We start from the raw sequence: 25,283 nt of genomic DNA, 5'->3' as shown, positions 1-25,283 counted from the left end.
AGACATCTGAATAGATCACAGACCCTGGCTAAAATCAAGATGCAGAGTTGCACTCCTGGAGACTCTGAGAAAGCATATCTGCTCAGCATATTTGCTGGAGAGCAGCCTTCATTTCTGTTGTACAGGTGAAGGACACTTGCTGCCTCCTGTTTATCCTCAGCTTCTAAAGGCCTTGATCTCAACAGGGCACAGGAACCTCAGAGCAGCCAGGGACAGGATCCTTCCAGTTTCCATCTCCCCCTGGGAGATAACAGAGTGTCATAATTCTCCACACCCAAATCCTGCCCAAAGACAGCTGGTCCCCAAGAAGTGCTGACACACACAAGGTCACAGGTGAGACTACTGTCTCACGCGCGACTTTTCGCCGGAAAGAAGCACGCGGACATAGAAATTCTAGTTATGTGTAAAACTTTATTTCTATCTCATGGAGAAGCCCCCTTTGCCACGCCAACATGGTGTGCTATATAGCCCCTAATGTCGCGCATCCACACCTGATTGGTTGCTTACTCATGACCTCATCAGGCACGCCCCGGAATGGGCAAAGACCTGGCAGGAAGGCACTCTTGTACATGCGCACAGTTAACTTCCTGAGGGGGGGGGCCGGCTGGCGCGGCAAAGGCTGGCGCCATCTTGACTGACTTGGCCTTCCATGTGGGGCGCAGTGGAAGCCAGTGCCATCTAGTGGTGGCACATGTTATTGCGGCCCTCTACATCTCACCCTTATAATTATAATTTATAGCAGTCATGATCACCCTATCGCGTGTAATGAGGAAACCTCAGCGATGTGCAAGGGCTGATCAAAGGAAATCACTGAGTCTCTCTCAATCTCAGTGTAATGGACCCACAGGTCCGTGGGGTGTAAGAGCAGAGAACTCAGAATACAGAGAGAATCCCTCTCCTCCCAGTGTAATGGACCCACAGGTCCATGGGGTGTAGGAGCAGGGAACTTAGATATAGAGTAAATCCTGAGCAAGATAACCAAATTCCAGGGGAGGCCCTTTGTACAATGGCCACAAGTGCTAGAGTGATAACGGCCTTGTCACATTATTGTTGAGATCTGAGTTTGTAAACCAACCATGGTATGAATACTGATCCACAGCATAGGGCTGCATCAAACAGAGCCACTCCCGATAAGTAGTGGGCATCTCATTTGGTCCTCCTCAGCTGTTGTCACCAAGGGCCGTGGTCAAGCCACTCCTATAATAAAATTTAGAATTTCCAATTGTTAGTAACTACTCTAGAAAGTTCACCCACTGTACTTGTCTAACAATAGATTGGGGGAGGATAACTCCAGACACTGTAGACACAATGTCTGCAGCAGTAATGGCTGCTACAATAGCAGCGAAAGTGTCAAGGTCTTTTCGAGGACAGTTTAGGATCAGTCATTCTTCTCTGGAACAACCAGCAGACAATGGAACCATTTCTGAGATCTGTATGACCAGGAGAGAGTTCTCTAGTCACTGTAGCTTTACACAGGTGGCTTTCTGTGAAGCTACAGTCTGTAAAATGGCAACACCAGTTACCAGTTAAGGCAGCAAGAGTCACCAGGGAAATGAAGGGACAGGGGTAACAGCTGGAGTCAGCAAGCAGCAGTGTACAGAGTCTGAGCGTAGGCCACAGTGGGACGGGAACACACGCAGCGGTAACACTGACTGTAGCAACGGCAAAATCTCTGTGATGACAAAAGGTGAAGGGGGGATCTTCTATCTTCCTTTCAGGGCAGAGGAATGACTCTAGGGACCCGAACCACGAGAGCTGAATCTTCATGTAACCAGGATCAGCAAGTCTCAGCAACCACTCAGGCAGCTGGCACACTCTTGTAGCATCCTGTAGAAAAAACACAAACATTTCCTCTTCCCCATATAAAATATCTGGACAGGAACATGTCAATAAGTGGATCTATTTCACCTAGGCAGAAGTATGCCTAGTTGTAGGGTGCCATAAACTTTGGCATCCAAAATTTTAAAACTGAAATAAACATTACCTCAATTTAGACCTGTCTCCCTAGGTTGGCCCATGTCACATGTTATTTAAAATGACTTCATCCAAATTATAGTTCTAAGCCAACTTTCTGTTACCAATGTTATACCTTTTTAACCATATCCAATAACTTAAAAGCCAATAGTCCATAACCAAGGCAAGTAGAGCATATTTATACATTTAAAACCAATGAGAAACAAAATTGAAGTGGCTACACCTATCTTTAATATTTAGACCAAACACCATTTTTACCCTTTTGTTATGATTTTAAGAGAAGCACCTTGTCACCTGTTGAGTCAAAATAATAAGTCAGGGATCTCTCTAAGTGAAACAGCTATCAACTCTTGTATCGAAGAGGCTGAGAAGCTGTTGGCGCTTTTAAGATCAGCTCGTGTAGACGCTTAGCCAGCCTCTAAGCAGCTCCTCCAGCTAATCTAGACACCTGGCTCTAGGCATAGGGCTTTAAAGACCTGATTGAAACTGTTTTTTATTCATTTGTTTCCTTTTGAAACGAGTTAAAACCAAGTCAAGGTGTGTACGACCGGCAGATAAGGTTTTTATCATTTTTTCTTTTGAACATGAAACATAAAACATTTAGACAACGAGAAACAAAAACCATAGACATACACTGACAGACACGGGGACATCCTGGTGCACCAGAGACAAACAATAGACAAAGAGGGAAAAAGCCAGATGGTGTTCACGGTGACTATCCACTCGGGTGGAGTTGATATGGGCGATGGATTGTCTCAATTCCTGGACTAGTCCACCAACGTGTTGAAACCCAATTCCTGTAAGATACTGAGATATATTTATTATCTGAGCGGCACAACCGACATTTGTCAATGGTATGGAAGTGAAACACAGCCCTGAATAATTTTACTCACAACCCAATTACATTAACTCCATCAGGCTGTGCATGGGCACTGAGATGTCCTTTTGTTTGATTTTTCTGAATAAATTTTCAGGCGGTCTGTCTCAATCAAATCTGATCAGTATGATTTTATAAAGCTCTCGAGTCAGCGCCCGGACGCCGCGGCGTCCCCAGAGCTGGCGCGGGAGCTTAATTATACCTTTTATAAGCACCAAGACAAAGTTTTTCTCCCAAAATATTGTGTTCCTTTTACCTCCTCCCTTCTCACCCGGGGCATTCTTTCCCCAATATTTTACCTCTGGTGGTGGTAAGACCGCAGGGGGGCCTAGTGCTTGAGATCGATCAGGATCCTTTTCTCGTTGTAACTTTTTACTACCCTCTGTTTCTGACGCTCTCCGCCCTTGTCCCAACACTCTCCGCTTTGTTGTTATAGTTGGGCAGTTCCCATGTGACCTCTGACGCCGTTTGGCGGTGACTAGAAACTCAAAGGTCAATAGAAACAACCCGAGGGTTGCCAGAGCAACCATAGCGGCACCTGCCGCGTCCGGCAGGGGACTGAGTTGGAGCAGATCAAGGCTAGACATAGTCTCTCAGAGTTTTTTACCTGCATCCCATAGCTTCTGAATTTCTTCTGTGAAACAGAGGCTTCCCGTGGTGCCGACGATGTGATGATGTGGCCTTTTTCTCCGGGTTTCGGCACCAAATATCCCACACCCGACTTCTCGCCGGAAAGAAGCACGCGGACATAGAAATTCTAGCTATGTGTAAAACTTTATTTCTATCTCATGGAGAAGCCCCCTTTGCCATGCCAACATGGTGTGCTATATAGCCCCTAATGTCGCGCATCCACACCTGATTGGTTGCTTACTCATGACCTCATCAGGCACGCCCTGGAATGGGCAAAGACCTGGCAGGAAGGCACTCTTGTACATGGGCACAGTTAACTTCCTGAGGGGGGGTGCGGCTGACGCGGCGAAGGCTGGCGCCATCTTGACTGACTTGGCCTTCCACGTGGGGCGCAGTGGACGCCAGCGCCATCTAGTGGTGGCGCATGTTCTTGCGGCCCTCTACAGACTACCACTCTTTTTCCAATAGCTGGTCAAAGAGGGTCCTGAAAAGGCCCACAAAGTACAGGAACTGCTTAGCAGCATGGGACAGAATCCTTCCAGTTTCTATCTGTGCCCCCAAGATAACCATGTACCACAGCTGTCACTACCCAAATTCCACCCAAAGAGAGCTGATCTCTCAAAGGCTCTGACACACCTAAGATCACAGGCTCATAGGCTCATAGGCTCACAGGAGGAACAAGATCCAGTCAGAGGCAGCAAGACCAGTTAACACCAGAGATAAACAGATAGCAGGAGGCAAGCGCAAGAACCTAAAAGAAAAACGAAGGCGGCTTGGCATCATAAGAACCCAGTTCTCGCAACATAGGAAGCCCTGGATACCCCAACAGAACGGAAAAGCAAGATTCAGATAAAAAAAAAATCACATGTCATGATGCTGATAGAGGACTTAAGAAGGACGTAAATAACTCCTTTAAAGAAATACAGAACAACACAGGAAAAAAACATAGAAGCCTTTGAAGAAGAAACACAAAAATCACTTAAAGAAATATTCAGGAAATCCAGGAAGAAAATGAAAAGACCAAACCTAACCTAAGGATAATAGATATAGAGGAGAGTGAAGATTCCCAACTGAAAAGGACAGTAAATATCTTCAAGAAAATTATAGAAGAAAAATTCCATAACCTGACAAAAGAGATACCCATAAACATAAAAGAAGCTTACAGAACCCAAATAGATTGGACCAGAAAAGAAATTCTTCTTGTCACATAATAGTCAAAACGCCAAATGTACAAAACAGGAAAAGAAAAAAACAAAACATATAAAGGCAGACTTATCAGAAATAATACAAGACTTCTCAACAGATACTCTAAAAATCTAGAAGATCCTGGGCAGATGTCATACAGAACCTAAAAGAACACAAATGCCAGCCCAGGCTACAATATCCAGGAAAACACTCAATTACCGTAGATTAACAAATAAAGATATTCCATGACAAGACCAAATTTATACAATATATTTCCACAAATCCAGTCCTACATAGGATAATAGATGGAAAATGCCAACTCAACACAACTACACCCTAGAAAAAGCACAAAAGTAATTTTCTTTCAACAAACCCAAAGGAAAATAACCACACAACAAAATAACAGAAAAGCTAATAACAAAAATAACAGAAAGCAGTTTCCACCTGTATCTGGAGCTAACCTGGTCCCACAACTCTCTGTACCCAGATCTCATGGGAGAGAAAGCTGGACTCTCACAAGTGCAGACAATCCTGAGAGCACAGGGGAGACCACCATTTCATATGAAGGGACTCATGGCTCCAGCCGCATATGTAGCAGAGGATGGCCTTATCTGTTTGTGTGAAGGCTGGATACCCCCGTGTAGGGGAATGCAAGGATGGTGAGGTGGGAGTAAGTGTGTGAGTGGGGAAGCACCCCTACAGAAGCAGGGGGATGGGATGGGATAAGGTGTTTGCAGAGAAGAAACTAGGAAAGGGGATAACATTTGAAATGTAAATAATTAAAATATCCAATTTAAAAAAAATTTAAGAGGCCTTGAGCTCTATTCCCATTTGTCTCTGAGCTGGTAATGGTGACAAAGTCATCGCTGTATTCTGAGGGTCCCCATGTCTTACAACAATGTTCTATTAGCTATTAGGATGAGAATATATATGAGAACTGTTATATTACATACCAAAATTTACATTTGGAAAGGACACAAATACATCAAGTAATAATAATTGCTATGTGATACAGTTTTCTTTGTATCATATGCACATCATATGCATATATGTATTGTATGCATAGGGCTTATTGCAGTCACTTCTTATATTTCATTGCATACCTACAACTTAAAATGAGTCAGATCTTAAAGTATAATGACATTTGTAGATAGATATTAGCTGAATTCCTGAGCAACCCATTCATTTAGTGTTTTCCAAGACTTCCCATATTTAGAAGTATGATAATTACTACTTATGCTAAAATTGTGATGTGAATTAAAAGGGAAAGAAGTGAGGGAAGAATCTGACATTGAAGGTCTGTTAGAAGTTTCAGTGCTCCAAACCAAGCAAGGTAGCTTACACTGTCACTTCAGCACCCAGGAGATTGATGCAGGAGGATTGTGAATTCAGGATTAGTTTGGGCTACACAGTGATCTATGGGTTATCCTGGCATATGTAGAGAGACCCTACCCACTCCCAGCCCTGTAAGAAGAGGAAGAGGAGATGATAATACTCTGTTTTCCTCTGCTGAAGCTGATTACACCACATCTCAGAGTTTCATGAGAAGTTCACCCTCTCTGCCTATAACTAGAGCTCCTCCTTTATTTGAAATGCTTTCAAGAAGAATTCAGTTTTCATTTTCTTAAAAGCAATGTTTCCATTCTAGAGAACTCTGCTTTCTCTGGGAATCCATCATCCTGATAGTTGGTCTGGCCAGCCTGGGTACATTTTTCCTCTCTTTCTCTCACTGGACTGACTGAGCTATTCTCCTTACTCAATTTCCAGCAACTATTATTGTTAAAATTTCCATAAAGATCCTTCTCACCTAATGTTCTGTGGCTTGAGTTAGGTAAAAATAAAAAACAAATAGTTTATAATAAAAGTACTCAGCAAATCACTCAACATATTACCTTGTGATCTCTCTGAGCAGCAGTAGTAGATGTTGTCTGGAACTTCAGTAACCACTCACTGTTGAGGAATAGAGGCTCACTCCTCCTACCCTCCTATTTGGAAATTTACAAGTCTCTAGGTATAGCCATCATCAACAACCTGTATAAAAATGTGTTTCTCTCTGAAAAAGTCAAAGTAGACTGTAAACATATGAAAAGATATTCACCATTAGTCATAAAGGAAAAGCAAAACAAATCTATTAGGATGGATATTTATGCCAGATACATTACATGCCACTGACAATTAGGGATTACTATACACTGCTAGTAGATCTCTTAAATAATATAGCCACTGTAGAACAGTGCTACAACAACTTCTCAAAAATATAAACCCATCATCTTGCATGTCTACTCTGAGTTATGAACCCAAAATATGAATATGGTAGCTGAGATATTTGTGTACTGTGTTTATAGTGCAATAGTTGAAAGGGCATGCCAAGTGCCCATGGACAAGGAAATGGATAAACAAATCACAGGACAAGCAGGCATGCAAAAAAAGTCTGCATTAATTAGGAAGAAAATCTGATGGCATGCCACAACACAGCTGATCCTTAAGAACATTCAACCACATAAAACAAACCACTCACAGAAGGACAAAGAGAATTTTCTTCTCTAATGCAACTAGCGTTCAAAGAGATAGAAAGCAAAATATTGGTAGTCAGGGACCAGGGAACAGAGCTTTAGAGTTAAGGAAAAGTAATAAGTTTTCAGGGATGGAAGGAGATAGATGGTGAGCATCCAACAGTGGTGATGTTAATAACTCCATTGGGCCACTCACTAAGGATAATTAGAAGTCATTTTCATGTCATGCATGCATTATCACAGTATCTAAATGTTTCATTCTGTTCTCTTCTCACAGCAACCAGACCCTCCACCCTTAGACATCATGGCCCTGGCCCCAGAATTGAACAAACAAACAAAACTGAAAGAGGTAGCAGGGATCCCACTGCAGGCTCCAACTGTCGACAACTGGAGTCAGATTCAGATGTTCAATACCAAGCCAGATGACTTCTTTATTTGTACTTACCCTAAATCAGGTTACCTGGTAGAGTAATAGCCCCAGCTTCATCCTCTGAACTAGCTGAACTCCTCACCTCAGTTAGAACTCCCTGCAATGAGAACCTGCCCCTTTTTGTCCCATGATGAGCGCCACCTCAAATGTCTTTAACTATGGGTTTTTTGAAGCTTGTTCAACTCTGCATTTTTCTTGGGAAGAGTTGAGATTTGTCTTTGATGATCCACCTTTCACAGTGATCCAAAGTCTTCCTTCCATAGCTAACAGGATCCTGAGTGAAAGGTGAAGCTAACATCTCCATCCACATCCCTTTATCAATATTCTTGAAGAATAATAAATATATTTCTGACTCTTAATCTCTCCTGTCTTCTCAGGGACAAAATGGATTCAAGAAATAGTAGACATGATTGATCAGAATGGGGATATAAAGAAGTGCCAACGAGCCATCAATCAACACCGCCCCCCTTATATTGAGTGGGCACGGCCACCCCAGCCATCAGGTAAGAAACCCTGATTCCCTCCTCGCTCCTCTCCTGTCTTATCTCTATACTTGTCTCTTCATCTCCTCCTCCTCCTCCTTTTCTTCTTCCTCTTCTTCCTCCTCCTCTTCCCTATCTCTCTCTCCTTCCAATCCTCCTTCTTTGTTTTTTATGAAACAAGATTTTTCTATATGGATCTGGCTGTCCTGGTACTCATTGTACAGACTAGTTAGAATTTACCTGCCTCAGCTTTCTAAGGGTTGGGTTAAAGGCATGTGACACTCTTTCCAGATCCATCTCTTCTTTTTCTATTTCCACCAAATAATGAGGAAATATGTACATGAATATGAAGTTCTGCCTTATTTTCTCATTATAATTTGGATCTAGTCATGTGTAACTGTAGAACACAAGAAGGTACAAAACTTTACTCAGCAGCAGTCCCTACCTTCCTACCCCTCTGCTTTCAGTATTCTATCCTATTATACCAAGGACTTTCTGGACAGTGTCTAATATAATAACACACACACACACACACACACACACACACACACACACACACACACACCACAAATATGAGGAGGCAATTACTTGTGCTCAGTTAAAAAGTTGTTTTCTTCACATAAAGTTAACCAGATGATTATTTTGTTTCATAAAATGAGGAAAAGTTCACACACAAAAAAAAAAAACAGAAGACAGAAACTAAGATGGGAGACCTATCTTCCTAATTTATCACATTGCAGAGCTGTGTTAACAGAAATTTTGGAACCCTAGCAACTGCTGATGTGAGGGAACATCAGGGCCATTCTCAATGGGAAAGTCACTGGCAGGCTCTGATAAATTCTTCCAAATGTCTCCAGACAGGAAGCTCCTGGTAAGATACACTTAGGAACTGTTAACTCATGCTAGGGGATGTCTTCACGTTAGGATATTCTTTCTGCCTGTCCAGCTCTCTTATCTCTAGAAGTCCCTCACTGTGTATGTGGCCACTTGCTATGTAGTCCCATGCCTGGTCTAGCCAGGCTGTGACACCTCTGTAGGGTGTCTACCCCAGCACAGAACATCCTGACTGTGATTTTGGGCAGTGTAATCTTCCCAGTTATCTTTGTTAACCTTCCTTCATAGGATTTGTTTCCTTATTTCCCTTGCACTGACTTAGAGCATTTTCTTCCCATAATAGCTTAATTTCTAGATCAATTGGATATTGTGATATGAAGCCTATGCAGGTAATGAAGACTATACAGATAATGAGAGGACAGAGTATGTTTTCTCACTCTCAAGGAACATTATTTTTATGTATCACAGCCAAGGAAGGCACAGAGAAATTTCTCACATACTCTCCATCAGTAGATAGAGTTTTATTCTCCCATCCATTTCTTAAGATGCCAAATGTTTCATCTTCCAGACAAAACAGATTTATGCTCTGTGCTCTAACCTTCTGAAGGCCAGAATTATCAGCCTCATCTACATAGGGGTCACGAGCACAGCTGCTGTGACCAGAGAGGGCAGCTGTCAGCACAGCCTTTGTTTTTTTTCTGTCTTACAATGCCTCTGCACTCTGGTCCCCAAGGGCATGTCTCTTTAATGAAGCACCTCTTAACAGCCACTTCTATTCTGCCTTCTCTGAAACTTTAATCAAGTCACGCTTCTTTCCTTGCCAAACTGTGTACTTACCATTACTTTTCTTACTTGCCAACTTTCACTGTGAAACTAAAAAACCACCATTAGCAATAAAAATCTAGTCTTGAAATTTCTTTGTTAAATATATTAGCCCCTTATTTGTGCAGTCAAGTTCACTCAAATTCCTAGGACATGAGGAGTATGTTAACATATTCATCAACAAAATAAATATAAAAACCTCTAGCCCAGCTCTCAACACAGCATTTTCTAAATTTCGTTAGCTGAGCATCCATTGTCTACTCTTTTCTTGGCATGTCTGGTCTTCCAAATACCCACCAGAATGGTTCAATAAGCTCTGCTTACAGCAATTTAGGAATTCTCTACCTTTTTAAAAAAATTGGATACTTTTATTTACATTTCAAATATTATTCCCTTTCCCAGCTTACTGGACATAAGCCCCCTATACCATTCCCCTTCCCTTCTTCTATAAGGGTGTTCCCCCTCACCAACCACCACCCCTTCCCACCTCCCCAGCCTCACATTCTCCTATGCTGTTGTGTCCAGCCTTGGCAGGACTACGGGCTTCTCCTCCCACTGGTGCACAAGGCCATCCTCTGCTATATATGCAGCTGGAGTCTTGGGTCTGCCCATGTGTAGTCTTTGGGTATTGGTTTAGTCCCTGGGAACTCTGGTTGTTTGGCATTATTGTTCTTATGTGGTTGCAAGCCCCTTCAGCTCCTTCAATCCTTTCTCTAATTCCTTGAACAGGGAACCCGTTCTCAATTCATTGGTTGGCTACAAGCATTTGCCTCTGTATTTGTCACGCTCTGGCTAAGCCTCTCAGGAGACAGCTATATCAGGCTCTTGTCAGCATGTACTTCTTGGTTTTATCAATATTGTCTAGTTTTGGTGGATATATATATGCTGGATGCCCAGGTGGAACAGGCTCCGAAAGGTCATTCAGTCTCTGCTCAAAACTTTGTGTACATATCCCCTCCTATGAACAGTTTTGTTCTCCCTTTTAATAAGGACAGAAGCATCTACACTTTGGTCATCCTTCTTCTTGAGCTTCATATGGTCTGTGGATTGTATCTTGGGTAATCAGATCATTTGGGCTAATATCCACTTATCAGTGAGTGCATACTATGTGTGTTTTTCTGTGATTGGGTTACCTAACTCAAGCTGATATTTTCTAGTTCCATCCATCTGCTTAGGAATTTCATGAAGTCATTGTTTTTGGTAGCTGAGTAGTACTCCATTGTGTAGATGTACCACATTTTCTGTATTCATTCCTCTGTTGAAGGGCATCTGGGTTCTTTCCAGCTTCTGGCTATTATAAATAAGGCTGCTATGAATATAGTGGAGCATGTGTCTTTGTTGTATGTTGGAACATCTTTTGGGTATATGTCCAGGAGTGGTATACCTGGGTCCTTAGGTAGTACTATGTCCAATTTTCTGAAGAACCTGCAGACTGACTTCCAGAATAGTTGTACCAGTTTGCAATTCCACCCACAATGGAGGAATGTTCCTCTTTCTCTACATCCTTGCCAGCATCTATTGTCACCTGGATTTTTTACCTTAGCCATTGTGACTAGTGTGAGGTGAAATTTCAGGGTGGTTTTGATTTGCATTTCCCTGATGACTAAGAAGGTTGAACATTTGTTTAGGTACTTCTCAGCCAGTCGATATTCCTCAGCTGAGAATTCTTTGTTTAGCTCTGGACCCCATTTTTAATAGGGTTATTTGGCTTTCTGCAGTCTAACTTCTTGAGTTCTTTGTATATATTGCATATTAGCCGTCTATCTGATGTAGGATTGGTAAAGATCTTTTCCCAATCTCTTGGTTGACATTTTGTCCTATTGATGGTGCCTTTGCCTTACAGCAGCTTTGCAGTTTTATGAAGTCCTATTTGTCTAGGCTTGATCTTAGTGCATAAGCCATTGATGCTTTGTTCAGGAAATTTTCCTCAGTACCCATGTGTTTGAAGCTCTTCCGCACTTTTTCTTTTATTAGTTTGAATGTATTTGGTTTTATGTGGATGTCCTTGATCCACTTGGAATTAAGCTTTGTACAGGGCAATAATAATGGGTCAATTTGCATTCTTCTACATGCAGTCCTCCAGTTGAATCAACAACATTTGTTGAAAATGCTGTTTTTTCCACTGGATAGTTTTAGCTCCTTTGTCAAACATTAAATAACTATAGGTGTGTGGGTTCATTTCTGGGTCTTCAGCTCTAGTCCATTGATCTACATGCCTGTCTCTGTACCAATTACCATACAGGTTTTTATCACTTTTGCTCTTTAATACTGCTTGAGGTCAGGGAAGGTGATTCCCCCAGAAGTGCTTTTATTGTTGAGAATGCTTTTTGTTATCCTCATTTTTTTATGTATTTATTTGAAGCAATGTTTGATAATTGCTCCTTCTAATTCTATGAAGAATTGAGTTGGAATTTTGATGGAGATTCCATTGAATCTGTAGATTGTTTTTGATAAGATGGCTATTTTTACTATATTTATCCTGCCAATCTATGAGCATGGGAGATCTTTCCATATTCTGAGATCTTCTTCAATTTCTTTCTTCAGAGACTTGAAGTTCTTGTCTTACAGATCTTACACTAGCTTTGTTAGAGTCACAACACAGTATTTTATGTTATTTTGAACTATTGTGTAGGGAGCCAGCTCCCTAATTTCTTTCCTAGACTGTTTATCCTTTGAGAAGAGGAAGGTTACTGATTTGTTTGAGTTAATTTTATACTGAGCCACTTTGCTCAAGTTGTTTACCAGGCTTAGTTGTTCTCTGGTGGAAATTTTGGGGTCGCTTAATTATACTATCATAACATCTGCAAATAGTGATATTTTGACTTCTTCCTTTCCAATTTCTATCTGTTTGACCTCCTTTTGTTGTCTGATTGCTCTGGCTAGGACTTCAAGTACTATATTGAATAAGTAGGGAGAGCATAGGCAGCTTTTTCTACTCCCTCATTTTAGTGGGATTGCTTCAAGTTTCTCTCCATTTACTTTGATGGTGGCTACTAGCTTGCTGTATATTGCTTTCACTATATTTAGGTGTGGGCCTTGAATTCCTGATATTCCAAGACTTTTACCATGAAGGGGTGTTGAATTTTGTCAAATTGTTTCTTAGCATCTAATGAAATGATCGTGTGTGTGTGTGTGTGTGTGTGTGTGTGTGTGTGTGTGTGTTTAGTCTGTTTACATAGTGGATCACCTTGATGCATTTCCATATATTCAATCACCCCTATATCCTTAGGATGAAGCTGACTTGATCATGATGGATGATCATTTTTATGTGTTCTTGGATTCAGTTTGTGAGAATTTAATATGTATTTTCGTGCTGATCTTCATCAGGGAAATTGGTTTGAAGTTCTCTTTCTTTGTTGGGTCTTAGATATGAATGTAATTGTGACTTCATAGAAGGAATTGGGTAGTGCTCCATCTGTTTCTATTTTGTAGAATAGTTTGGACAGTATTGGTATGAGGTCTTCTATGAAGGTCTGATAGAATTCTGCACTAAACCGATCTGCTCCTGTGTTCTTTTTGGTTGTGAGATTTTTAATAACTGCTTTTATTTCTTTAGGAATTATGGAACAGTTTAGATGGTTTATTTGATCCTGGTTTAACTTTGGTATCTGGTATCTGTCTAGAAAATTGTGCATTGCATCCAGATTTTCCAGTTTTGTTAAATATAAGCTTTTGTAGTAGGATTTGATAATTTTTTTTAATTTCCTCAGAGTCTATTGTTGTGTCTCCCTTTTCATATCTGATTTAGTTAATTTGAATACACTCTCTGCTATCTTGTTGATTTTCTCAAAGAACCAGCTCCTGGTTTTGTTGATTCTTTAGGTAGTTCTTTTTGTTTGTACTTGGATGATTTCAGCCCTGAGTCTGATTATTTCCTGCCTTTTATTCCTCTTGGGTCTATTTGCTTCTTTTTGTTCTAGAGCTTTTAGGTGTGCTGTTAAGCTGCTAAATTATGCTTCCTCCAGTTTCTTTTTGGAGGCACTCAGAGCTATGAGTTTTCCTCTTAGTACAGCTTTCATTGTGCCCCATAAGTTTGGGTATGTTGTGCCTTCATTTTCATTAAATTCTAAAAAGTTTTTAATTTCTTTCTTTATTTCTTCCTTCACCAAGTTATCATGGAGTAGAGAGATGTTCAACTTCCATGTGCATGTGTTATTTAAGACCAGCCTTAGTCCATGGTGATCTAATAGAATGCATAAAGTAGTGACTGTCTTTGTCACTGAGGTGTGCAGCAAGTTGCTGGCACTTCTTTATGTATCCAGTCTCATAGTCTATGTCTTTTTATTGCAGAATTAAGTCTGTTGATGTTAAGAGATAAGAAGGAACAGTGATTGTTGTTTCATGTTATTTTTGTTGCTAGAGGTAGAATTATTGTTTGTCTCTTCTTTTGGATTCGTTGCAAGGTGTTTACTTTCTTGCTTTTTCTAGGGTGTACTTTCCCTCCTTGTGTTGGAGTTTTCCATCTATTATCCTTTGTAGGCTGGATTTTTAGAAAGATATTGTGTAAATTTAGTTTTGTCTTGGAATATCTGGTTTCTCCATCTATGGTAATTGTGAGAGTTCTGCTTGATATGGTAGCCTGGGCTGGCATTTATGTTCTCTTAGGGTCTGTATGACATCATCCTCCCAGGTCCTTCTGGCTTTCATAGTCCTTGGTGAGAAGTCTGGTGTAATTCTGATAGGTCTGCTTTTATATGTTACTTGACCATTTTTAATTACTGCTTTTAATATTCTTTAATATGCATTTAGTGTTTTGACTATTATGTGATGGGAGAAATTTCTTTTCTGGTCCAATCTATAATACCTTGTCACCTTCCACATCACAGTGGTAAGGTATAGTGTAAGTTTACAGCAGGCCCTCCTTCTGTACATTTATAGTTAAATGCCACTTATTGTCAGTCATAATTCTACTTTTTAAGTATCTCTGTTCTTTGTGTGACTGGTTTTCAGATTATTCATATAAGAGAATATTTATTATTTTCTGTGGATCACAGTCCAGATTCAAATGTGCCACCAAACTGCATGATTTCACACAATCTTCAAAGGAACACAGGACTATTTCTCTAACCTGTCTACTGGCATTACTTGAAGAACCTGATTCCTAGATTAAAGGAAAGACCTTAGGGACAGACTGTAATATCTTTATTTCATCTTACCCCAGTTTAACTCAATGATTCATAGAGCAAGTACCTACAAGAGTTATAAATAGAAATGCAAAAATTATAAATCATATATCAGAAAGGATGTAATAGAAGTAACATCAGGGGTTGGGGATTTAGCTCAGTGGTAGAGTGCTTGCCTAGCAAGCGCAAGGCCCTGGGTTCGATCCCCAGCTCTGAAAAAAAAAAAAGAAGAAGTAACATCACTATGCAGAACCAGAGAAAAGGTTTGGATATGGTTGGAAGGGGACTGAAAGAACCTGTTCTCTTTTCTTGAGGCTCTGGCTCAATATAAAAATTTGGTTATTCTCAGCTTCAAGCTCATCATCCTCAAAATGATAGAGTAAGTTCCTTAAAGTTCCCATCAAAAGGTTTTGGATTTGAAAAGGATACAGAAAGAAGTTTTGCTAGAGATAAAAGTCTTGTTAGAAGAATTCTTAACCCCATGGACAGCAGCATAAAAGGGCTCTGATAAAAATCCAAGCAACATGGCAGAATGTGAGAAGTTCATCTCAGAGGAAGTGGGGACATTTCATGAACTCAGGCTGTGTCTGATTTCTATACAGCAGTAGAAGAAGGAGTAAGAAGAGGAGGAAGAGAAGGACAAGGAATAGAAGGAGGAAGATTGTATAGCTCCAGTGATGCATGGGGAAGTACGTCTAGTTGTGGTTGAATACACTACAAAGGTGTAGAATGTGTTGCCATTGGTGGCTCTCTGATCTCCTTGGGTCTGGTAGTCTCGGCCTCTAAATTTTCTTAAAGAAATAAGAATAGAGCCTGTCACTGTCCCAGCAAATCGGACATGCTATACCCTTTTCAAAAGAAAAAGGCTACTCTAGGGGTCATGGGCTGAGAAGTAGTCCAGTTTGGATGTTTTTAATTACACACACATACACACACACACACACACACAAACAGACACACACACACACACACACACACACACACACACACACTTACCTAAGCCTAATCTTATCTTTCGCAAACTGACAAAGTAAATTCACTCAAGCTGGCATCCAGCACTTAAGTTATATAAGCCTACAAACACAAAAGCAATATCAATAATTCTTCTAAACTCTTCCCCACGAAAGATCAAAAATATGAGAATCCCTGTGTGGATGAAGGGTTCTCTGAGCAGCACCTGGAGTGGATGTTCTCATGTGCTGAGCAGACTGTGCAATCATCTCCTGAATTGTGTTACAGGTGTGGACAAAGCCAATGAGATGCCAGCTCCAAGGATATTATGGACCCATCTTCCCACTCAGCTGCTGCCACCGTCTTTCTGGACAAACAACTGTAAGGTAAGATGGCAGCATTTTCTTTTTTCTTTTCTTTTTTTTATTGGATTTTTTTGTTTAAATTTCAAATGTTATCCCCTTTCCCAGTTTCCCATCCATAAACCTCCTATTCCATCCCCCCCCTCTCTTCTTCTATGAGGGTATTCCCTATTCCCTCACTCATCCACCCACCTCTTTTTGCTTCCCCACTCTGACATTCCCTTATAATGGTGGGTTGAGCCTTGGCAGTACCAAGGGCTTCTCCTCCCATTGGTGCCCAACAAGGCAATCCTCTGCTACATATACAGGCAGAGCCATGGGTCTGTCCATGTGTACTCTTTGGATGGTGGTGTAGTCCCTGGGAGCTCTGGCTCCTTGATATTGTTGTTCTTATGGGGCTGCAAACCCCTTCAGCTCTTTCAATCCTTTCTCTAACTCCTCCAATGGGGAGCCCACAGATCTAGGCCTCCAGAGTCTGGGTGAGAATATGTTACTCAGCGCTATATACTTTCTACCTCTAAGACCTAATACTCTGCAAAAAAGTCAAACACCAGGCTATATTTAGTAGGGTGTTTTTTTGGATGCTTTCAAATATGATGTGAAGGCAGAGGCCAGATGGAGGTATTGGAGATCATCTGCTCTTCAGTGAAGAAGACTGAGAATAGGGAGCAGAAATCATAGGCTATAGGAAAGATTATGGAATGGAGCACAAACAAGACTAAGCAGATCAAGTGCAAAGGACTGATTTTCAAAGAGTATTTCCTAGTGGGGCCACAGAGCCGGCTTGGATGGAGCCTCAGAAGCCTCCAGGTTTGTTTCATTCTTACTAGGGTTATGCCATGTATCCTAGTGTCTTGTCTATTATGTTCCTGGCACAATGATGGTGCTGGATCATGGTAGGAGAATACAAGGGTAGAGTAACCATGTAGTGGGTGGAACTGAGATCCCAGCATGAGGCAATAGCTTTTCTAAGAATATTCTTTTTCTAAGTGGGAAATAGTGAAAAAAAGATAAAAAAGGATTGGCGAAATGGCTCAGTGATTAAGAGCATTGGCTGTTCTAGAAGACATAGGTTCAGATCCTAGCTCACAACTATCTGAAATTTCCCCTATCCTGGGTTCTGAGGGGACTGCATGCACGGGAGGCACAATAACACAAGCAGGCAAAACATTGATTTTAATAAAATCATTACAGAATTAGAATTTTAAAGATTATTTTAAAAGAACTGAAATATTTCTACATAGAAGGAATATAGTTGGGACTCTCATGATCAAATGACTTGTCTGCTCTTGGTAAAGCTGGGTGAGGAATGACAATTCTATTCCTGGCATTACTGTGAACAGCTATCATGAAACTACTGAAGAATACCTCTTGATGTTTTCTAACTGAGAATAAGTAAGTTGAGAAAACGCCTAACTTACAAAAAATAAAATGAAATAGAATTAAGAAAAGCATAATTAGCATGGACTTGTGAAGTGGTATTTGATGCCCTTGATAATTCAGCAACATTAGCTTTAATGTTTGCACAGGGATAGGAACAGAGCCTAAGCACCAGGAGATAAGAGAATAAGGAGAGAGCATAGGTATCATGGGCCAGCATCCTACATGTATATGCAGGTGGATGAGCTGAGCTCTGTGGTACAGAGAATAGTCTTCAATGGGTATATTTTCAGTTTTGAATGAGTGAGTTTATTAAGTATATAAAACAAGCCAAAGAAAATGAACAAATAGAAAGCAGCAGGCAAATGGAAGGATGGGGAGAGAGAGAGAGAGAGAGAGAGAGAGAGAGAGAGAGAGAGAGAGAGAGAGAGAGAGAGAGCAAACAACAAATCAGGTCTTCAAACAGAAATTGCCTGGACAAGCCATCTTGAATCTGACAGCTGGTGTTCCCAGCACAGAGATTCCCAGACAGAGCATAGCTTGTCCCTGGGCAAGGCTTCCAGGTCACGGGAAAACATCACAGATGAAAGATAATATTACAAAGGGAGGACTCACAAACATCTAGCAAAAACTACTGATGAATCTCCATTGGGATAGCCAGTCAGTTTACCCATAAAATACCCAGGCTGAGCAGAGTATTCCTCCAAGTAAAGGACAGGTAGGAAAGAGATAAATCAGGAGATCCAGTGCTCACACCATTTTCAAGAAACTGAGGAAGTTTAAGCATCAGCTGGAGTTTCACACTGAGGTTTCTCTCTATGGCTAAGGTTTCCAAGAGCTGATCTTCTAGTATCTCTTTCCCAATGGGCTAAACAAAGTAACACCTTTACAAAAGAGTTCACCTTCCAGATGTTCTCAGTAACAAGTTTTTTACTTGGGCTATTTTGCTCTTCTCTTCCCTCCCTGTCACAGAGTTCATGGAGTAGTCTCTCCCCAGATAAGGGATCTTGGAGTACACTTAGAACAATATATTTGGTGTTGAAGTGCATATGGAGTAACCCCACTTCCGAAGCCAGCTTCTCAGTGAATTCAAACAACAGAAGGAAATTTACCAATATAGTATACATTGTAGGTGGTAAAGAAGACTGTAGGCAACTTCTGGGTAGTCTTGTGTCATCTGTCAAATGTTTTAAAGATTAATTCCCTATTCTTACCCTGGACTATAAGCTCTTACAAGTCAGCATAAGATGACCCCAGTACCAGAAACACCAGTATATCTAACAGAAATACACATGATCTTATCTGAAGAGTCATCTCAGCTCAGATCCCCAGATTACTACTGTGATCATGATCATACATTACAACATACATACATACATACATACATACATACATACATACATACATACATACATACATACATAAGGGAAGAGACCTTCATAAGGGTGTCTGCTAAAGAACAGTTCAAGTTGGCTCCTAAAAACTTCTGACAAACCTGTTATATGCAAAAATAAGAAAATGTTAATGCTGTACAAAATAATTCATTGTATCAAATATGACATAAAGAAAGAAGATGTGGATGTGTCTGCTTACACATATATGTATATATTATTATATGTTATATACATTATATACTATATATACATATTTAAAGATTTATATATAAAACACAGACAATTAAAAACCAGAACTAGCCTAACCCCCAGACTATGTGCATCTGAATAGAGAAATGTATGGACTTGGAAAGGGATGAATAAGGGCTGAGGAAAAGTGAGAGTCATGTCATGTGGCTGGAAACCACATCCCTGAAAAGGAAAGACGAAACTCCTAAAATGTCAGTCAATACTGAGGTGAAAGACAGCCTGAGTACAAAGTGCAAGAATTAAATTAAAAAATAAATAAATAATCTGACACTTTAGAAAATTCTTTCCATTGGTGCACAGCAGCATTTTGACTTGGAGAATACATGGGCAAGATAACAAAGTCTCCCAACAGGGTCCTTATTGAAATGCATCTAGTGTTTGCTTATTCTGTGTAGAAACACACAGATTTTAAAGTAATCATCATGGAAGAAAGTTTATGCTCATATCAAGTAGGATCCACAGTGCTGCTCCACGTCAAAACACCAGGTGGAGCGATTACTTTCCGAGAAATCAGGCTGAGGTTTCTGGAAGGTTCAGTGGCTCTGTAGTTGGATCAGAGTATCTAGAGGAAGAGTTTGCCCCTGATAACAAAAGGGAAATCAAGAATTGAGATAAATTTCAATGAGTTAGGGCTGGGCTGGGAGTATCATAATTGGTGACATTGCTCTAGGCTGAGTCTTGGTGCCAGGGCAGGAGAGCTGAGCATTCCCCAAAAGGACTCACACAGAGGGAGAACTAGGGAGTTCCAATATTTGTGTTCCTTTAACTCACCTCTCTTCTTCTCCAAAGTACCTTTATGTGGCTCGAAACGCCAAAGACTGCATGGTTTCCTACTACCACTTCTACAGGATGAGCCAGGTGCTCCCCGATCCAGGCACCTGGAATGAGTATTTTGAAACCTTCATCAATGGAAAAGGTAAATAAAAATGCATTGTCCCTCTGTGGTTTTACCCCAATTAGACTGAGCTGAGAGAACAACCCCTGACAGTTGATCCCCCAGAGTTTCCTGTGCCTCCTATCCTGGCCTTTATTCGGAGATTCCTGACCTATAGACTTTCCTCAGCCTGTGTGACCCTGTCATAATATCAGGGTGCAAGTGATTGTGCAACATGAAGCCACTTTAATTCTCATATTAAAGCAAAGCCCCCAATACTGACAGAAACTACGTGACCTCAGAATCAAGCAGCTAAGTGACCCTGGAAATATCTAATACAAAATATTTCCTTCTCTGATGCACCAGAAGCCAGAAAAAAGAAAAAAAGAAAGAAAGAAAAAGAAAATGGAAAGTCAAACTTTCCTGTCTTGGAGGGTTTGTGTCCATGAAAACAATTCTTGTTTTTCATAGTAAGTTGGGGATCTTGGTTTGACCATGTGAAAGGATGGTGGGAAATTCGAGACAGATACCAGATTCTCTTCCTCTTCTATGAAGACATGAAGAGGGTAAGTAAATTACTGCGTCAGCATCAGGGACAGGGAGGCTGCTTTAGGAATGTGGTTCTGACAGGGATGTCTGGAAAAATGTGATAGTGTGAAAACTCTTTTCCAGTCCAACTCAATGCTACCCTCACTCACAGGACCCAAAGCGTGAAATCCAGAAAGTAATGCAGTTCATGGGCAAGAATTTGGATGACGAAGTCGTGGATAAAGTAGTCCTGGAGACATCGTTTGAGAAAATGTAAGAGAATCCTTTGACAAATTTTTCTACAATCCCCAAGACTATCATGGACCAGTCCATTTCCCCTTTCATGAGAAAAGGTCTGTGGGGCTTATTTATCTCTAATTCTGAGGCAGTCCCCCTCCAATCCACATTTTGTGATTCTAAGGAAGCTAGAGATTTGTTCCTAGTGTACAAGAGGCTCTACAAAGCAAGTCTTACAGATAACTAAGACCAAAGCTACCCTTGGTGCACACCTCCTTGGGATCCCTGCCTGCGGTTAGTCTCATCAGAACTGACATCTAGTTTGACTCTGTCTCCAAATCATGACTCATGACACTTTCAGGACTTTCAGCATGTATTACTGAAACCCAGGCCCTTAATGCTTCCTAGATTTTGAAAGAAAAAAAATCTGATTGTCCCTGGTGATTCACTTTTAAGTGGGGAATGTTATTTTTTTAAGTTAGTATACTCAATAACTTTCTAAAAATCAATAGTTCGATGATTTCACACAGATCCTCAGTAAACCCACTTTCCAAAAAGGTAGGTACAGAGTGAAACCCATCCCACTGTCTCATTAACACATGCACTTTTTTCCACTGCAATGCAACCAGGACTGGGTTTTATAAACAGCTGCAGAACTTTTTTTCTTTTACTTTCAGCACATGAGTTAATCCATTGCCCTTGCAGTATTCCCTCTTTTCTCTCTTAGTCCTTGGTAAGGGTCTTGAGAAGCACCCTTTTCCCAGCCCATCCATATCCACTCTTCTCTGCACTCACTTGTGTTTGTTTCTTTGCTTGCTTGCTTTGGCCATAAAAACACAAGTAAGAATACCATGACAGAAACCTCTTCACTAACACAAATCGTGATTACCTTACACACTTTTGTTTACCAGAATATGAGCTCTCCCTCCAGGAAAAGAAATACTGATCTCTACACATGACTATCTATACAGGACTCATGGATATGCTGTTATTCTTCCAATTATTTCTCTAATTATAGATATTGTGTTCATATTTTATGATTAATGCTACAATGAACATTTCTTGTACATCAAGTTGGATAATTTTCCTTAAGAATCACAAGGGTTACAGTGATTATCTCTCTAAAGTTATTTAAAATAATAAAAATAGAATCTCGTTCCAATAACATAATCTACTAAAAACAATTCATAGAAATAAATGATACAGTTCAATACATTCTTACAAACAAATAAAGCTAAGTGATCAAAATAGAAAAGAATTCCATCAGCTTGGTTGATATCCTGGCATATGCTTTGCAGGCAATCTTTCCTTCAGAAGAAAATATTCTCATTTCTCACTGTAAGTTGGTTTTGTTTGTTCTTAGGTGGCATATACTTGGAGTATCACAATATGTATTTTCTTATGCCCCAGATCTCTGGCCAGTATAACATCTTAAGATCTCCTTGTATGGCTATATGTCTACCATTCCTTCATTTTTATAATTGTGACTATCTAATATGTGTATATAGCACAGTAGAGCCAAGATTCTGGGTCACATTGAATTGATTGACTTGATTTAGACGCCAGAGCCCCTGCACAAAGACAACTAAACCCCCTTCTCATTAAGGAGAGGTAAAGTGATGAGGAATTGAGCTCATCACTTGCTTTCAGGACAGCACCAATGTGGGTACTGCACACTCCAGTCAGGGACACAGTCTGTCAACCACACACTGATGCTTTGTCTGGCCTTTGTCCTTTAGGAATTGTGAGTGATTGGAAAAACCACTTTACTGTGGCCCAGAATGAGAGGTTTGATGAAACCTATAAGTAAAAGATGGACGGAACCTCTCTAAACTTCTGCATGGAACTCTGATCAAGATGAGAAGATAGACATCAAGGACAGGAGTCTGTCTGCAAGCCTCAATCCAGCCAAAGGAAGCTCGGAAAGCAAACTGTTAAATGCCAAGGACTGTGACACCGACTCTGTTATTACTGACATCACATTACAATTCACAAAATCAGATTATGTCCAGTGTATACTTTCTCCACTATTCAGTACAAATCAGTAAGACGGCTTAATAAGCTAATAAATAAACAAACTTACTGATTTTATGATAAATTTTATGATGATATCCTTGTAAGAGTTATAGCCTATATTCTAACTCTAAATAACTATCTTATGCACAAAAACACAAATATTAGAAATCATCTAAATGAATGTACAGAAATTCCTAATGTCTTTCTGCTCAATCGGTGTTTTTCCTGGTTACAGTGGGAAGACTCAGTTTGTGGACAACTTGTTGCAACATGCTCACTGGAACATTTTCTACCTGGTAGGAGGAAATTGAGGGAAGGACTTCAAGGAGATGTCAGAAATCCAAATCTTAATAAACGGAATCCTAGTTCTGGGTCATAAAAGAAACAGAAGAAAGGCATGAGGGTGACCTTTGGAAAACAGAAATTGTATCTTGAAAAAAGCAGAATGGAAGCTTGGTATTCAACTTGGAGCGAATTGCGTTTTGATCTCCTGTCATCTCTTCTGAGGAACAGCTTGTACTTTTGCCCACTTTAGCAGAGTCCATCTGCATTTGCTTGCCAGCATACTTCCTTCCACTTCCCACTCGTTCCATGTCTTGGGCATCCTTTTACTCCCAGTAACCAGGCAATATGGAGAATACAGCATGTTGCACGATGGTTCGGAAGATGGAAAGGCAAACACGTTTCGGGTCACAAATTCTCAGCACTTACCCTTTCACTTTAGTTGCAGATATCAGCACTGCTAAGCGGAGATCAGCAGGAGCAGCCTGTGGCATGAGTAGGATATATATGTGAGCTCAGGGTACCTAGCATGAGCTAGAATGCCATTTGCTTTCTATCATTCAAATGTACACTTTCTCCTAAATGTCGAGGATGTGGGCACAGTGTGTGTTACTGCCAGCAAGAGCTATGAGAAGGTGTGGTAGATGTTGTGGGTGGAAGCTAAGAAACTGGAACATGGCCTAGAAGGGAATGAGTGCTCCTGGCCCTTGGTCTTCCTTTCTCTTGTTTCTTGGCCATGAAAAATTCAATAAAATGAGGTGGATAGTTTTGCTTTGCCATTTACCCTCACCATGATATTCTGTCCATCTCTCCACAGAATGTAAATTCCAAACCCAAGAGCTAAAATAAAGCTTTTGTCTTTATAAGTTGCTTTTCCCAGATACTTGTTATAATGAAAGAAAGCTCACTAATACATTCCCAATGATGTGGTTATAAAATACTAGAAAAGTCTGAAATTTTGTTGAACTTACAGACAATCGCTTGGTTACTGCCGAAATCTAACCATATGTGTATAGTTAATTAACAATGTCTATTATATAGAAAAAATTATATCTGAATTGTATTGTAAATTTTTATTGTTTGCTTCTAAGTCTTGAAATTATTCAAAGTTTCTCTAGGTAGAGAGTCCCCTCTTACAATCCAAACTAAACTGAAGCCTACATCTGCTTCCTGTCAGGGTTAAGTTCATAAGAGCCCAGAGTCACTCTAGCCTATAAAAGGAATGACTCTGGTATCCAACCATCTACTGGTTAACTGTAGATTTAAGGTAAACTTTGGAAACATAATAGTGTCGAACTTAAGCCTCTTTTGGCTTTATTTTTCTGGGAGTTTCCTTTGTATTCAGAAATTAAAATAGCAGAACTTGAAAGAGATAAATTGTAAAACATATTATGTTGGCTTTGTAAGTACAGGATTGTATTCATAATTTACGCATTGGCAATTTTTAACTATTACTTTTAGAGACAAGAATTAATCAAGCCAATGAAACATTACATCAGAAGAGTAGTTAAGTAACTGTTAGAACGTTTATAATCATTTTAGTTTTACTAGCATTGACTTGTGATTATTTTACTAGCATGTCTCTATATACACAAAATTCAATAAAAGAGTTTCAGTTACTCCATTTGTTTGCTATCAATCATTTATTTATTTCTGCTCATGATAAATACGGATAACAGACTGGGTGCAGGAAAAATGGATAGTAAAAATGATTCAGTCCAGTTTAAGAATGAGCCAATTAATAAGCTCATGTAACCTTCCTCAGCAGACCTCTCTTATATCTGGTATCACTAACACCTTGAAGTCTCCAATGCTTTTTGTACTTCATGGTTACAGCTTCACTCTTGGATTTTGGGGGTACTGTTGAGGATCAGGGATCCATCCCCTTCTGTGGCAGTCTCAGTTCAGACTGATACCTTTATACAAATGTGCATGTTCAGAAGTTGAAGCCTGCTATAGGTGGAGTTTTTCCTCAGTGTATGTTCATATCATCCCACAGCAGAGCAGGGGATTACAGGTAACAATCACAGCCTCTTTTTCAGCATACACCTTAGCTGAAATTTTCACTTGGTCTTTTCCCAGTCAGTAATCTGCAGATTTCTTCCAATCTGTCTATCCAACAATTGCTCTTTTTCACCAC

At 40.3% G+C, this 25,283-nt stretch overlaps 1 pseudogene across 1 annotated transcript; it reads left to right on the top strand.

The window, feature by feature from the left end:
* The first annotated feature begins 7,483 nt into the window (after positions 1-7,483).
* LOC116899230 lies at positions 7,484-24,767 on the top strand (annotated as a pseudogene). The gene is made up of 7 exons (XR_004387699.1): positions 7,484-7,634; positions 7,987-8,112; positions 16,110-16,207; positions 19,996-20,122; positions 20,552-20,646; positions 20,781-20,961; positions 22,585-24,767. The product of XR_004387699.1 is annotated as a sulfotransferase 1C2-like (transcript).
* The last annotated feature ends 516 nt before the right edge of the window (positions 24,768-25,283 follow it).

Source organism: Rattus rattus, chromosome 4 (assembly GCF_011064425.1).
Source record: "Rattus rattus isolate New Zealand chromosome 4, Rrattus_CSIRO_v1, whole genome shotgun sequence".
In the NCBI taxonomy this organism is placed as follows: Eukaryota; Metazoa; Chordata; class Mammalia; order Rodentia; family Muridae; genus Rattus; species Rattus rattus.
Note: the sequence above shows the minus strand (reverse complement) of the source record. Positions and strands in the feature narration are given on the sequence as shown.